At 47.1% G+C, this 13,656-nt stretch overlaps 1 long non-coding RNA gene across 1 annotated transcript; it reads right to left on the bottom strand.

Annotated features, from left to right (window-relative positions):
- Window positions 1-5,079: 5,079 nt before the first annotated feature.
- LOC120883516 lies at window positions 5,080-9,356 on the bottom strand. Its single transcript, XR_005725801.1, has 2 exons — window positions 9,206-9,356; window positions 5,080-5,695 (listed from the first exon to the last, which is right to left on the bottom strand). It is a non-coding gene; the product is annotated as an uncharacterized LOC120883516 (long non-coding RNA).
- Between the last annotated feature and the right edge of the window lie 4,300 nt (window positions 9,357-13,656).

Below are 13,656 nucleotides of genomic sequence, written 5' to 3'. Positions count from 1 at the left end.
TGACAATTCCATTTTGCTTGAAACTTGGATCACATTACCTCTTAACTGAGCCAGAACTTCACCTGGGTTCACAGACAGGTCCCTGAGCCACAGTAAAGGTTTCATGCTTGCCAGTGCAGGTTTGGTTGTCATTAACTGTCCACTCCAGTTATTCCAACACAGCCCTGCATACTGCCTTCATACAAAAGATTTGCAGAAATTTGAAGTGTGGCTGCACAAGTCATTTTCCGTGGATCCTGAGAAACAACGTGGAAACATTTTCTCACCATCTTCACATGCAGAAAGGGTATCTTGCCTTTTCTTGCCTTGTACCTGCCTTCACGTGTAGAGTACAGGATTTCAAGGTGGCGATTTTTCTCCCCTATTACCATCATTCTTGTCCTTACATGGCAGAAGCCTCTTTTTCAGCCTTGATTTGAGGGGAAGTTACCAGTTTCCTGAGTGAGGTTTAAGTATGGGAGTAAGGGTGGGCTGTGTCCCCATGGTTAACCTCTTCTTGCAGTAGGCCAACAGGACAGGTGTGGACCTAGAGTCAGAAGGATGTGGGTTCAGTCCTGAGCTCTACCACATACAAGCTGTGTAACCCTAGAGTGGTTCCTTAATCTCCGTCAGTCTTAGTTTTCCCATTAATTGAAAGGAGAGAGTTTTCACCATTTTCACAGGAAATTTGAGGCTATTATGGTTTGGGTTTGGCCGGAAGCAGATCCTGAGATGAGGATGTGAGTGCTAATGGTATATTTGGGAGGCAGAGGGAATGTAGGCAAGAAGTGTGGGCAGTGGATGGGGAAGGGAAGGCAATCAGTTAGTGGTTCGCTGTCAAGTCAGATACCACTGGGGACAGCTGCAGCTTGATCCCAACAGAGACAGTCTTGGAAAGTATAAAACAGATGCCCTGAAAATTATTCTCCCTGAGGGGCAAGGGAGTTGGGGTATTTAAACACTGACTCCTCTCAGTCTATTGGCTGAAGGCTGTTCCCCAGAGGGGGTTAATTTCCCAGAGAGAACAAATGTCCCAACTCAAGTGGACAGCTCCATTCTGCAAAAAACCCTCAGGCCCAGAGACACCGATCCTGGAAGTTGGATGTTTTCTGGAGCATACCGAAAGGATGATGTTGGAGGATGAAGTTGGAGGCTGTGCTGTGATAGCATCAGTTAGAGGGGATTGAACAAGATGTATGTAAAAAGCTGGGCTACAGCAGACGTCTAACACATACCAGCTTATTTCTCCCCTTCCTTCATCTCCTTGGCTCACAATGACCTCTGCCTTCTCTTGTCTTTATTGAATACCTAGGTACTTTGGTATTTGATATGTACTGTTTTAGGCTTCCCAGGTGGCACAGCTGTGAAGAATCTACCTGCCAACACAGGAGATATGGGGTTGATCCCTAGGTTGGGAAGATCCTCTGGAGAAGTAAATGGAACTCACTCCAGTATCCTCGCCTGGGAAATCCCATGAACAGAGCCTAGTGGGCTACCAGTCATGGGGTCACAAGAGTTTGACATGACTTAGCGACTAAACAACAAGAACAAAGTACTTGTTTAGCCACTGATAGCTTGTCCTTCAGATAAATACTAGTAAATGCAGCAAAGATCAGCTCCTCCCATTTCTTACACTTTGTTGCGTCTCCTATGGTAACCAGCTTTGCAAGAAATATATGGTAGATAATAAGTAGTACATACTAGTCAGACAACAGAGGCCAAAGCACCTTGGTTGATAATGGGAAGGGCTTGCACAGGTCTGGTGGAATAACATGTTAACGTGACACTTTAACATAAAGAGTTAATGTAGATAAAGCATAGTACTGATGCCAGGGATGATTCATTATGTAGTTGATTGTTCCTTTTTTATTTGTTCCTTTATTTATTTATTTATTTTTATTTTTATTTATTTAATCTCCATCATGAGGTTAAAGACAGCAATCATTCTTGGAGGAGACAATGACTCTCAAAGCAAAGAAAAAATAATATGTTCTGAGAAAATAGTTGTCTAGTTCCATTTTACTTTCCCCAATTATTGGGAAACAAACTGGTAGTCCTGTTACCTTCCACTTGACTTATGTGATAATATTTAGACACTGGTCTTGGCTGTGCAGTGTGTAGGTTATGGGGCAATGGACAGTTTACTATAAGCACTCTTATAATTTATGTGTATTAATTCTCATGATAAATCTATGAAGGAGATTTTATGTCCATTTAATAGATGAGAAAATTAAGCTGCAGAGAGATTCAGGCAACCTGCCCAAGGTCGTATGGCTATTCAGTGGCAGAGCCAGGATTTAATCCACTTGTCTGCTCCAGTGGCCATCAGGATGGACGCACATACCACTTTGTTCTAAATTAACTGTGGGGTAGCAGAGTGTCTTTGTCCTGAACCATTTTCTCTTTCAGCATCAGGGTTCATTAAGCAAATTCTTCTATATGGTTATTTGGAAATTGGTACTGATGAATTCAATATTTCTCTCTCTATACCTTCTCCTTTATCTCTAACATGTCCATTGTGATCAGGAGTTCACCATAGAGCTCAGCTGGATGGAGAATGATTGCCTAGTCACATTTGCTCTGAAGAGCCTGATTCTTGGGGAGAAAAGGATGTACGTGAGTGGGTCAGAAGGCATGGGTTCCTATATAGCTGGAGATTCCCTGAGGGGTGATAAGATGGTCTGAGCTTGTAGTAAGGTGACCAGCTGTCCCAGTGTGCCTGGGACTGAGGGATTTCATGGGTACTTACTTTAAGTGCTAAAACTGGTATAGTCCCGGGAAAATCAAGAAGATTGGTCACCCTAACTCATATGCCAAAGTATTAAATAAGAAATTTGTTTTTAACCAGAACACAAGAAAGAAGAGCTCTGTAAGAGCTCTTGTAAGAAGATTTTCAAGGTGCTAAGAGGAAAGCTTCTAGATGCATCACAAAGGTCAAATTTCTGAGACTTAATAAGAAACTCCAGTGAAAGAAAATCTGAGCCAGAAGAACTGGAGTCCCATTGATGAACTTTATGCTGTGTGACTTAGGAAATTTTGCTAACCTCTCTGAGCCTCAGCTTGCTCACCTGTGAAGTGGAAAGGAGAGCCCTATCCTGTTTTAGTCACAGGGGCTGAGGCCACCACTACAAGATCTAATGGAACTGAAAAACTACTCACTTGCAGACTCTCTCCATAGTCCCCTTAGGATGACTAAGGCTGCCATGAACAGTTTCCTTGGAATACAGTAAGTTCAGGTCATCTTGATGAATAAGTGAGAGATCAGTCGCATGAGGAAATATCATATCTCCATATACAACACTAAGACCATGCAGATAGAGTCATAGGGTCCTGTCCACTGATAGACCAACCACATTTCAGCTGGTACCTAAGAAGGCATCGATCCCTTCCAAGATCAAGGCCTGGACATTGTATATTGAGTAAAATGAAACACTCAAGTCATTAGAACACTTAGATCCCAAGACTGTAAAGCTTTGCTTGCCTGTCCTCTGCCCGCCTCTAGCGTTGTTCCTGTGACCTGGGTCAACTGCCAGGAAACCTGGACTCTGATGTCACCTGCAGTGCTGCCCTTCGTGCAGGGCACAGTGGTCCTTTTTATTACCTTAGTATTGTGCTGTGCTTCCTTCCTTCCTGCTAACCTCTGTTGTGATCTTGGCTCTAGTCAAGACTTGGCTCTGGACCCAGCCTCTCTCATCTGCTTTTTCCAGAATCAGATCTATGGATGTGGGGCCTTGAAAGCTGGGTCATATGACTGGGGCTCTACTAGATTTGTGTGTGCCTGGGTCTCCTCTTATGGCAGAAAGCAAAGAACTAAAGAACCTCCTGATGAAAGTGAAATAGGAGAGTGGAAAAAGTTGGCTTAAAACTCAACATTCAGAAAACAGACTGTGGCATCCAGTCCCATCACTTCATGGGAAATAGATGGGGAACAGTGAGAGACTTTTTTGGGGCTCCAAAATCACAGCAAATGGTGACTGCAGCCATGACATTAAAAGACACTTGCTCCTTGAAAGAAAAGCTATGACCAACCTGGAAAGCCTATTAAAAAGCAGAGAACAGGGTCCGCGTGCAGGGGCCCGGGGGCGGGGCTGAGTGGGGCGGGGCCGGACCCTGGACCCGCCCCGGCGATGACGTCGCGCGGCCATTAAAAAAAAAAAAAAGGCAGGGACATTACTTTGCCAACAGAGGTCCATTTAGTCAAAGCTATGGTTTTCACAGTAGTCATGTGTGGATGTGAGAGTTGGACTATAAAGAAAGCTGAGCACCGAAGAATTGATACTTTTGAACTGTGATGTTGGAAAAAACTCTTGGAAGTCCCTTGGACTGCAAGGGGATCCAACCAGTCCATCCTAAAGGAAATCAGTCCTGAATATTCATTGGAAGGACTGATGTTGAAGCTGAAACTCCAATACTTTGGCCACCTGATGTGAAGAACTGACTCATTGGAAAAGACCCTGATGCTGGGAAAGACTGAAGGCGGGAGGAGAAGGGGACAACAGAGGATGAGACGGTTGAATGGCACGACTGACTCGATGAACATGAGTTTGAGTAAGCTGCAGGAGTTGGTGATGGACAGAGAAGCCTGGCGTGCTGCCGTCCATGGGCTCACAAAGAGGTGGACATGACTGAGCAACTGAACTGAACTGAGTTTCCCCTCTTGGGGATCCAAGGATTGGCTGCTGAAGGACTTAGAGGAGGTTTGATGCCTCTTTGGCAGCACATTGAGGAGCCTCCAGATTAGTGGAGGCCCTTAACAGGGAGCACACATGACTTTTAGCCACCTGACATACACATTAAAATATGATTTCCCAGTCCTATCCTCCCCGCCTCCCCCCGGAAATTCTGATCCAGTACAATGGATGTGGCCTTTTAAGTAAGCTGCTGATTTGCTTCTGGAATACGTGCTCTGTTTAGTTACATACTTAGAACTACTGTTGAGAATTGGTGTGCTTCAGTTAAAGCGATGTTCAGGCTAAGCTAGAAATATGTTGTCATGAACTCTTTAAGACCGAGAATGTGATATTTAAAAAATAATTTAGCCTTTGGTGCTTTGCCTCAGGTGCTAGTGTAGGCTGAGATAATCATTATTTAGAAGAAAAAACAAGTTTTTGGGTGTTTTTCATTTTCTGATTGTTTGGATGTTGGTGAAATGAAAAATTGACCCAAGGTCTTAGAAAACGTTTTGTTACTATTATCTTTTCTGTCCTGACATTCAGGAAAGTGAGATGAAGAGCCTGTGGTACTCTTTTCATAGATGGAGAACTCGGCCAATTTCCTTGGCTAAAAAAACCAAACCCGTGAGCGTGCGTTATTTTACTGTTTCAGTGTGTCTGTGCATGCATCCCTTTCCTCAGCCTTCACAGGAGACTGTGCAGGTGAGAGCATGGTCTCTAATCTGCAGGGCAGGGAAGCTAGGCACCGGGCAGCTCTGCAACCTGCTGAAGGCCAAGGGTGGATGAGTGACGACACCAGCACTGACTGGCTTCTGTGTCTCCTGCCATCACACTCTTTTCAACACGGGCCTTCCTAGAGGTCCTCTGAGACTGGAACCCGGAGACCGTGATTGTTGGGGAAGCAAGCTGTTTTTTCCAGGCCCATGGATGCTTCTCACATGATTTAAGATCCACTGTGACTGTTTGCCAGCTCCGTCCTCACATCACTTCCCAAGCAGGGAAAAATGAAAAGAAACCTGCTCCTGATGGTTCCTCTTGGACTTCTGGGATTAAACAAGGATAGATGGCAACTTAATTTAAAAGAAATGGAGAAAAAAAATAGTAGACAGAAGTGACAAATGGACACAGCCCACATACGTGACACCCTCCCCCACCCCACTCCCCGGCTGTGTACCTGCCTCCCGTCACAGCTCTGTGTCTGGCACCTTTGCCTCCCCCCACCCCCTGCAGGGACCAGGGAGGCAGGGTGGTGAGCAGAGACAGTTGTTAGGATTTATGGGGCCGGGGCAGCCCCTCTTCCCACCCGCGTTGTAGGGAGGGGAGGCAGGATCCCTTTCCTCCTGGGTAAACATTTTCACAGGAAGCATTTATCAAATGTCAGCAGGGCAGTGCGGGGGTCTGGGATCAGTCAGGCAGGATCTGCTCCTCTCCTGCTCTCCTGGGCGGGCGAAGGCTGTGGGGTTTCTCTGGCCTGTTCACACCCTCTCTGTCTCGTGGCCCGTCTTCTCTCAACCAGCTGAGTGATGGGAGCAGAGAACAGATCCTAGGACACAATGGGTCCACTCCACTCTTTTTAATAAACAGGGTTTCTGCCAGCCTGAGCCCTGGGGTTCCTGCAAGCCTGAGCCCTGTAATGAAACGAGCTGTCCAGACCCTTCTAGAAGAAATGCTGATAAGGAAATGCCTGGAAAAGAGCTAAGCAAATAAAGCTCCATGACTCCTCAGGGGCTAGCCTGTGCTGGCCTTGGACTCTGAAACCATCTCCCTTCCTCCGAGGGGAGATTTGTACTTAACTTTTCAGGTTGGGAAAAGTTGGCCAAGCAGGACCCCTGATTCAAGGCTCTCTCCTGGATTTTCTTATTCTGGTCCTTCTACAGGTGCAGCAAGCAAGAAGCCTTCCCTCACCATGCCTGCTTTTCCCTCACCTGCCTACAACCTGTCTTTCCTTCTATGAGAAGCAGTATGAAGTAGTGAAGAGTTAAATCTCAACTCTGATGGCTACTAACTGTATGACCTTAGGCAAGTGGCTGCACCTTCCGGGGCCCAGTTTCTTTATCCATCATTTCTTTTTGTAAATTAGCTGAGCAACGTCTCTGTTGGCACTGGGTGAGGTGTTGGATAAAAATGTTACCTCCTTACAGGTTTGTTGTAAGGATTAAACCAGACAATTCAGGGAAACACTTAGCAAATCGTAAAACAGGGACTTAGTAACTGTGAGCAAATACAGTTATCCTCTCTCATTATTTCCCATCTGTCTTTGGAGAATTTGAAAGCCTATTGGTAGCCTTCCAGGCCTCCGACCCTCATGTCATCACATAGAACCCTCTTGCCCTTTTCTCTGGATCAAGGCTGCTTTATTCCCAGACTTCTCTGTGGAACCACAGCCCAGTCACTCTCACACACTCGGTTTTAACCATTCAACAAAAGAGCATGGAATGTGTTCTTTGTGTGGCAAAGAGGAATAAGAAAAGTCAGGAAGGGGGCTGGGGGCAGCAGAATACATCGCCAACTGCAGCTCTATCAGAGACAGAGGTGAGACTGAACGAGCAGTAAGTAGTGCTGCTTCTGGGGAAGAAGTGGTTATTTCCAGCCAGGAGTCCGAAGAAATGCTTTATGAAGGAGGAGCCACTGGGCTGTGCTTTGAAGGAGGAGGAGGGTCAGTGGGTCCTGTGGAGGTGGGAACATGCTTGAGCTGGGAGTCCCATCGCCAAGCAAAGGAAACCACTTCGGCCCAAGGAGGTGATGTCTTTGGTATCTGGGCTGTCACTTAATTGTGCAGACATTTTAAAGCTTCCACTGGATTGCCAATAATACTTGTGGGTTATCTTTCACATACATGCTGCTTAAATCTCACAAAATATTGAGTCAGAACAAGAATTCTTATGCTTACTTTCCAGATGAGGAAACTGTGACTCAGCCAAGTGAAGGGTTTTGACTGCGTACACAAAAGTGGCCTGTGGGAACTCAGGTCTCGTGGCTTCAAGTCCAGAGCAGTTACTGTGGCATAAAACTGCTCCCACTTCCCCTCATTGCCCCCTCTCCCCAAACCCTGTTGACTCATCCCACTTCACCCAGGCTGGTAAAGTTGGTCTTTGGAGGCAGAAGAGCTCTGAGCTGGTCCCTCGGCCTCAGCTGATGCTGCTTCAGCACTTGCCAGGACTCTGCAGTGACATCCTTAGATATCCTCCTGTGTCCATTGGATGGCCTCCAATCCATCTTCTGTATTCACGTCTACGACAACCTTGCTAAAGATGAGATCTGACCATGCTGCACTCTTACTTGAAAACCTTCAGTTGTTATCCTGCCTTTTATAGGACCAACCCCAACTCCTTCACCTGTTCTTCCAGGCCCTTCAGGATCCATCCTTCACTTTGGGTCTCTCCCGAATTCCTTCCTTGGGCTTCCTGTGTGTGAGATGCTGAATTTCTTATGGTTCCCGAAATCCTTCAAGCTGTCCCTCTCATAGTTTTGGGCCTATGGGGCCTCTGGAGCCAGACTTCCTGGTTGTAATAGTCAGACCCACCACTTTAACAGCTGTGAGAGTGATTACAAGTGTTTCAACAGCACTGAGTCAGCTTCCTTATCTGTAAAATGGGAACGATCCTAGAACCCATCCTGGGAGGATGTGGTACAGACTCTTTTTCATAGATATATGACAATTAGCCTAAGGTTTGGATCATAGTAGGTGTTCAGTAGATACTGTGGGGCTGTTTGCAGTGCAGGAAAACTCCCTGGCTGGTGAGTTTCCTCTGCTGGACCAATTCTCTGGCTCCTTCTCATGTTGCCTCCTCCAGGAAGCCTGCCTAAACTGCCTCTGGTGAGTACCTCTCACCCTCTCTCCTGTGCTCACAGGCGCCTGCATGTGTCTATTCTGTGCTCCTCCCACTGTAATTGCTGGCCTGTGTGGGCCTCCTCACCACACTTAGAGCTCCACACTTAGAGAGCTGGGGTCACATGTGAGCCTCTGTGGTGCTTGCTGTGTCCAGCACGACCCTGACACGTGGGAAGTTCTCATTCCAGTGTGTGGAGGGGGACGTCAGTGTGCATGGCTAGCTCTGAGAGCTCCGTCAGTGGCTCAGTCACTGCTATGTTGGGTGACTGACCATGGACACCCCTCTATCTCTTTCTTGCCCTGGAAACAGAATGGATGACTGGCCTCCCTGGTCTGACAGGTCCCAAAGACCACAGTACCTCCAGGCCTGCAAAGATACCACGCCGGAAGGTATGACAAGCTTTGGCAATGAAACAGTTAATGTCTTATCATGGCATGTGAGCCCAGGGTGGATTTAGCAGGGGGTCAAATGGCTCACCACAGAGCCCAGCTGCCTTCTGAGGCCCTGTGCCGCGTTATTCTTGGCACATTGTATTGTCTCTTAAAGACGTGCCCCCAAACCATACCAGCTTCAAGACCCCTGAATCCCGGCGGCCCTAGAGCTCATCTTTCCCCAGTGAGTCTCCTCTCCTTCTCTGCGTCTGGGGCTCCAGGTCCAGGAGGAGGACCAGGAGCCAGGGCCCTGTGGCACTCTGCCCTCTCCTGACTTTCCCACACTCACCTGTACTGAAGAGCCGCTCTGGGAGTTGCCAGCCTCCATGCAGAGCCCCTCCCGTCGCCCTCACCCATGGCTCCCTCAGGTCTTTAAAACCTCTGGTAGGCTGGGCGCTGCACCACACCCACCCCTCCGCAGGCCTGGGGGCGGCCTCCGCCTCCCGAGAGTGCAGGCCTCCTTGGACTTTGGGCCCTCCGGCCCCTCCCTTCCTGTGCCGCACCTCCAGCCTCCTCCACCACAACCCACAGCCACAGCTCGCACTCCCACCTCCAGGGCAGGCCTGTAGGTCAGCAAGTTGAAGTCCCTTGACTCGTACCCATGGGTGGCAAGAGGGAGTAGGGGGCTGGTGGGGTGATGTCAGATGCATTCAAACCATTTCCTTTGAGAGGAAGTGCCATTTTCATAAATACGCTATTTGGAGGCTACCTACACACACCCTACAGGTCACAGTCCTGAGTCCTGGTTGCACCTTTGAATGACTCAGGGAGCTTGAAAATATACAGGTGCCTGAGTCTCACTCCAGAGGTTGTGTTCTGATTGGTGTGGGATGCAGCCGGGTACAGGTATTTTTAAATCTCAGCAGATGATTCTATAAATGTGAGGCCAAGATTGAGAATCACTGCTTTGCAGAACGAGTATATGTTCCGTAAATATGAAGGCAGATGAAAACTAAGGGTTTGGAGCAAAATGTGTCTGTGCATGAGCAACATACCAAGGCTTGCTAAACTTGCCTCCCTGAGTTGACTTGAAAGAAACACTGTTGCCCCACCAGGCCCTGTGTGTGGGGTGGAGAGGCACACTGGCTCAGGCCACCCCGCACCTCCTGGAGGAGTTTTAAGGTAGAAGCAGTGACACCTGGGGGAGCAGGGCCAAGCCAGCTTTATTCTGTAGTGGCCTGGGCCTGAGGCAGAGGTCGCAGGCTTGCCGGGAGCTTGGGATGAGGATCCAGTGTCCTGTTCCAGCTGAGCCCCCGGTGCTGCTCCCGCCTGTTCCTCCCCTGTCTCCTCAGCTCAGAGACTTGTGTGGTCGTCATCTGTGCTGTTGAGTCTCCCCAGTTCACTCATCCTCGAGGAGGACTCCGCCTCGACTTCCATCCGAATCCAGGTGGTCCCCGCGTTTTGTGCTCTCCTGCACTAGCATCTGCTGGAAGCCCTTCCTCGCCCACTCCCTGCCCAGGCCTCCTGGGTCCTCTCTTGATGTCCTAGAAGTGTACTAGAAGACTTCCTGCTTTCTCTTTCTACATCAGATCATATTCCTGTCTTAGCAAGTCTCTTCCTTTCTTTTTTTGAATTTATGCTGAAGTGCAGTTGATTTACAATGCTGTGTTAATTTTCTGTTGTATGGCAAAGCAACTCAGTTATATGTACATACCTATGTATGTATATTCTTTTTCATATTCTTTTCCATCATAGTTGATCACGGAATATTGAATACAGCTCCCTGTGCTATGCAGCAGGACCCTGCTTATCCATCCTGTATACAATAGTCTGCATCTGCTAAACCCAGCCTTCCAGCCCATCCCTCTTTCACCCCACCTCCCCTTTGGTAGCCACGAGTCTGTTCTTTACCTCTGTGAGTCTGTTTCTGTTTCACAGATAAGTTTATTTGTGTCATGTTTTAAGTGATGTCATATGGTATTTGTCTTTTTCTTTCTGACAGTAAGTTCCTTCCTCTCTCTCTCTCTCAAACGCAGTCTCCAAGAGCCAAAACCACCTGTGAGTTCCCTTGACACAGCCCAGTGCTTCTTAATGTGTCTTCCGAGGACCAGCAGCATCAGTGTCACGTGGGGACTTGTTAAGAATGCAAGTTCTCGGGCCCCTGCACAGGCCCACTGAATCCAAACTCTGAGGGTGGGGCCGGGTAATTTGCTTTAACAAGCCCTCCAGGTGCTTCTGCTGTGTGGCCCGGACAATTCAGTCCACATTCCCGAGGGTGGCGTTCATGGGCTTGCACACTTCAGTCCCAAATGACCTGTTTGTCCACTTCTCAGCTCTTACACCTCCCACGTCCCTTCCTGTGGGACTCTGCTCATTCTGTTCCCTGCCTTGCAAAGCCTTTGGCTGCTTCCAAGTATCTAAGTCCATTTCTCCTTCAAAATCCAGCTCAGACGTCATACATTTTGGCAGATCCCAAAAATACTGCCTCCAGGAACATTCTTCCCTCTTCTGACTTCTGCAGCATTATTTTCTTCCCTTCTCTCTCTCTCCCTCTCTTTTCTTTCTCTTTTTTCTGAATTTTACCTTTAAAGCAGGGTTTCTTTCTGCCATGATTATCTATTTGGGACTCAAAAAAAAAAAAAAAAGAAAAAGAAATGTATGCCCAGGTCATACTCCAGAGCAATTAAATGAGAATTCCAGAATGAAGGCTATCATCATGTATTTCAAAAGTTCCCCAGATAATTTTAATGTCTACCCAAAATTAAGTCTTTCTCTCCTACAGTGACCACAGGGGAAACTATGACAGGAAGAGAGATGAATTTACAGTTAAGAGACCAGGCTCTGCTCCCAGTTGACCGTTAAACTTTGGGCGGGCCACTTGCCCTGTCTGAGCTGCTGTTTCCTAAACTGCCATTTGGGTCAGTGTTTTAGATTGGAGGCTCTCAAAGTTGGCCGAGGGCTGATCCCACTCCTAGAGATTTCCTTTTAATGGATCTGGAGGCAACCTGGTTTCTAACATGTAGCCAGTGTTGAGAGCCACGCTTGTAGATCTTATCTAAGGGCCGTGAAATGGTGTCTGGTGGTTTACTTTTAGGAGCAAGAATGCCTGCCTGTTCAAATACACAGACTTCTTTGCCCCGGTACCTACTAACTTTTCCTTCCAAAGAATGAATGCCCACCTCATGTCAGTGATGAAGGGAAACTTCATTTCCTTGTCTGCTGCAGGACAGCCAGAGATAGTTGAATGGAAAGTGATCGTGTTGGGTGTGTTTGTCCATGTGGCAAAAAGAGGATTTAGGATCAGATGAAAATCTTCACCAGAAGCCAGACAGCGGGTCACTGAAGGGGCCCATTCTTCAGTAACCCTTATGTGTCTCAGCTCTGAAAAACCCTGTCACACCAGCACAGAGGGAGAGATAAACTTTCCTTCACAGTCAGGTCAGGGGCTCATTTAAAGGCATCATAAAAGGAGACCTCATAAGGACCAGAAGAACAGGAAAGTTATGGAAGCAACCAAAATGGCCATCAACAGATGAACAGATAAAGAAAGATGTGGAATATATATTTGAGCGATTCGAATATATAATCATGGTTGAAAGACACCCTGCTTTAAAGGTAAAACATGGTTGAAAGAAACTCTGCTTTAAAGGTAAAACTATATATATGTATATACAATACATATACAACAGAATATTACAACAATAATACACAACAGCATATTACTCAGCCATAAAAATATGAAATAATGTCATTTACATTTGCAGCAGGGATGGACCTAGAGATTATCAGACTAAGAGAAGTAAGTCAGAGAGAGAAGGACAAATATTATAAATCACTTCTATGAGGAATCTAAAATATGACACAAATGAAGTTATCTGTGAAACAGAAACAGACGTACAGGCATAGAAAACAAACTTATGGTTACCAAGGGGAAAAGGAGTGAGAGAGGAATAAACTAGGAATTTGGGGTTAGCAGATACAAACTACTATATATAAAACAGGTAAACAACAAGGTCCTGCTGTATTGCACATGGAACTATATTCACTATCCTGTAATAAACTATATGGGAAAGAATATGAAAATGAATATGGATATATATATATATCTGAATTACTTTGCTGTGTACCTGAAGCCAACACAACATTGTAAATCAACTTTACTTCAATTAAAAAAAAAAAAAGGAGCAAAAGACAGGATGCACCAAGGGCAGTGGAGGTCTGGCACTGGATGAGAAGTCGGACTCCAGCCAGAGGAAGGCAAAATGACCCAGCTTCGAGGGAGGGTGGAGAGGAGGAAACGGCCTGCTTATTTAAGGGGTGGGGGCAGGGAAGGGAAGTGAATGCTTACAGCAGCACTTCTCTGATGAAGGTGTTACTGATCCCCAGAGACGCCCAGCAGCCATCCACAACAGGCCCTCTATTTATCTGCACATCAGCTTGTTGCCCAAAGAAAACCAGCCCAAGTTCAGAGAAGCCCAGAGCAGAGACCTCCACCTCAGGGCCAGTGGAAAAATGAAGATAATCCAGATGGGAGGGACAGCCCCTGAGGTCTTCATCCCCTCCCCCACCACTCGCATTGTACAGTGAACCCCTTCTTACCCTGTTCTGTTCTTCCACACCCTTCCCCACAGTGATCCCCTCTCCATAGAGATAGGCTGGTCCTAAGTCTGGCTGCTGCAGGAGCGAGGAGGGGCTGTATTTTGCAATGAGAGGTGATGCCACCTTTGCCAGAATTGTTTGCAGGGGAGGAGACAGTCCTGGGGGCGTGATGTCTGGCCCAGGTCAGTCCTGGCAGCCGGG

This window comes from Oryx dammah, unplaced genomic scaffold, assembly GCF_014754425.2.
Source record: "Oryx dammah isolate SB20612 unplaced genomic scaffold, SCBI_Odam_1.1 HiC_scaffold_2, whole genome shotgun sequence".
Classification (NCBI taxonomy): domain Eukaryota; kingdom Metazoa; phylum Chordata; class Mammalia; order Artiodactyla; family Bovidae; genus Oryx; species Oryx dammah.
This window is presented reverse-complemented; position numbering and strand designations above follow the sequence as displayed.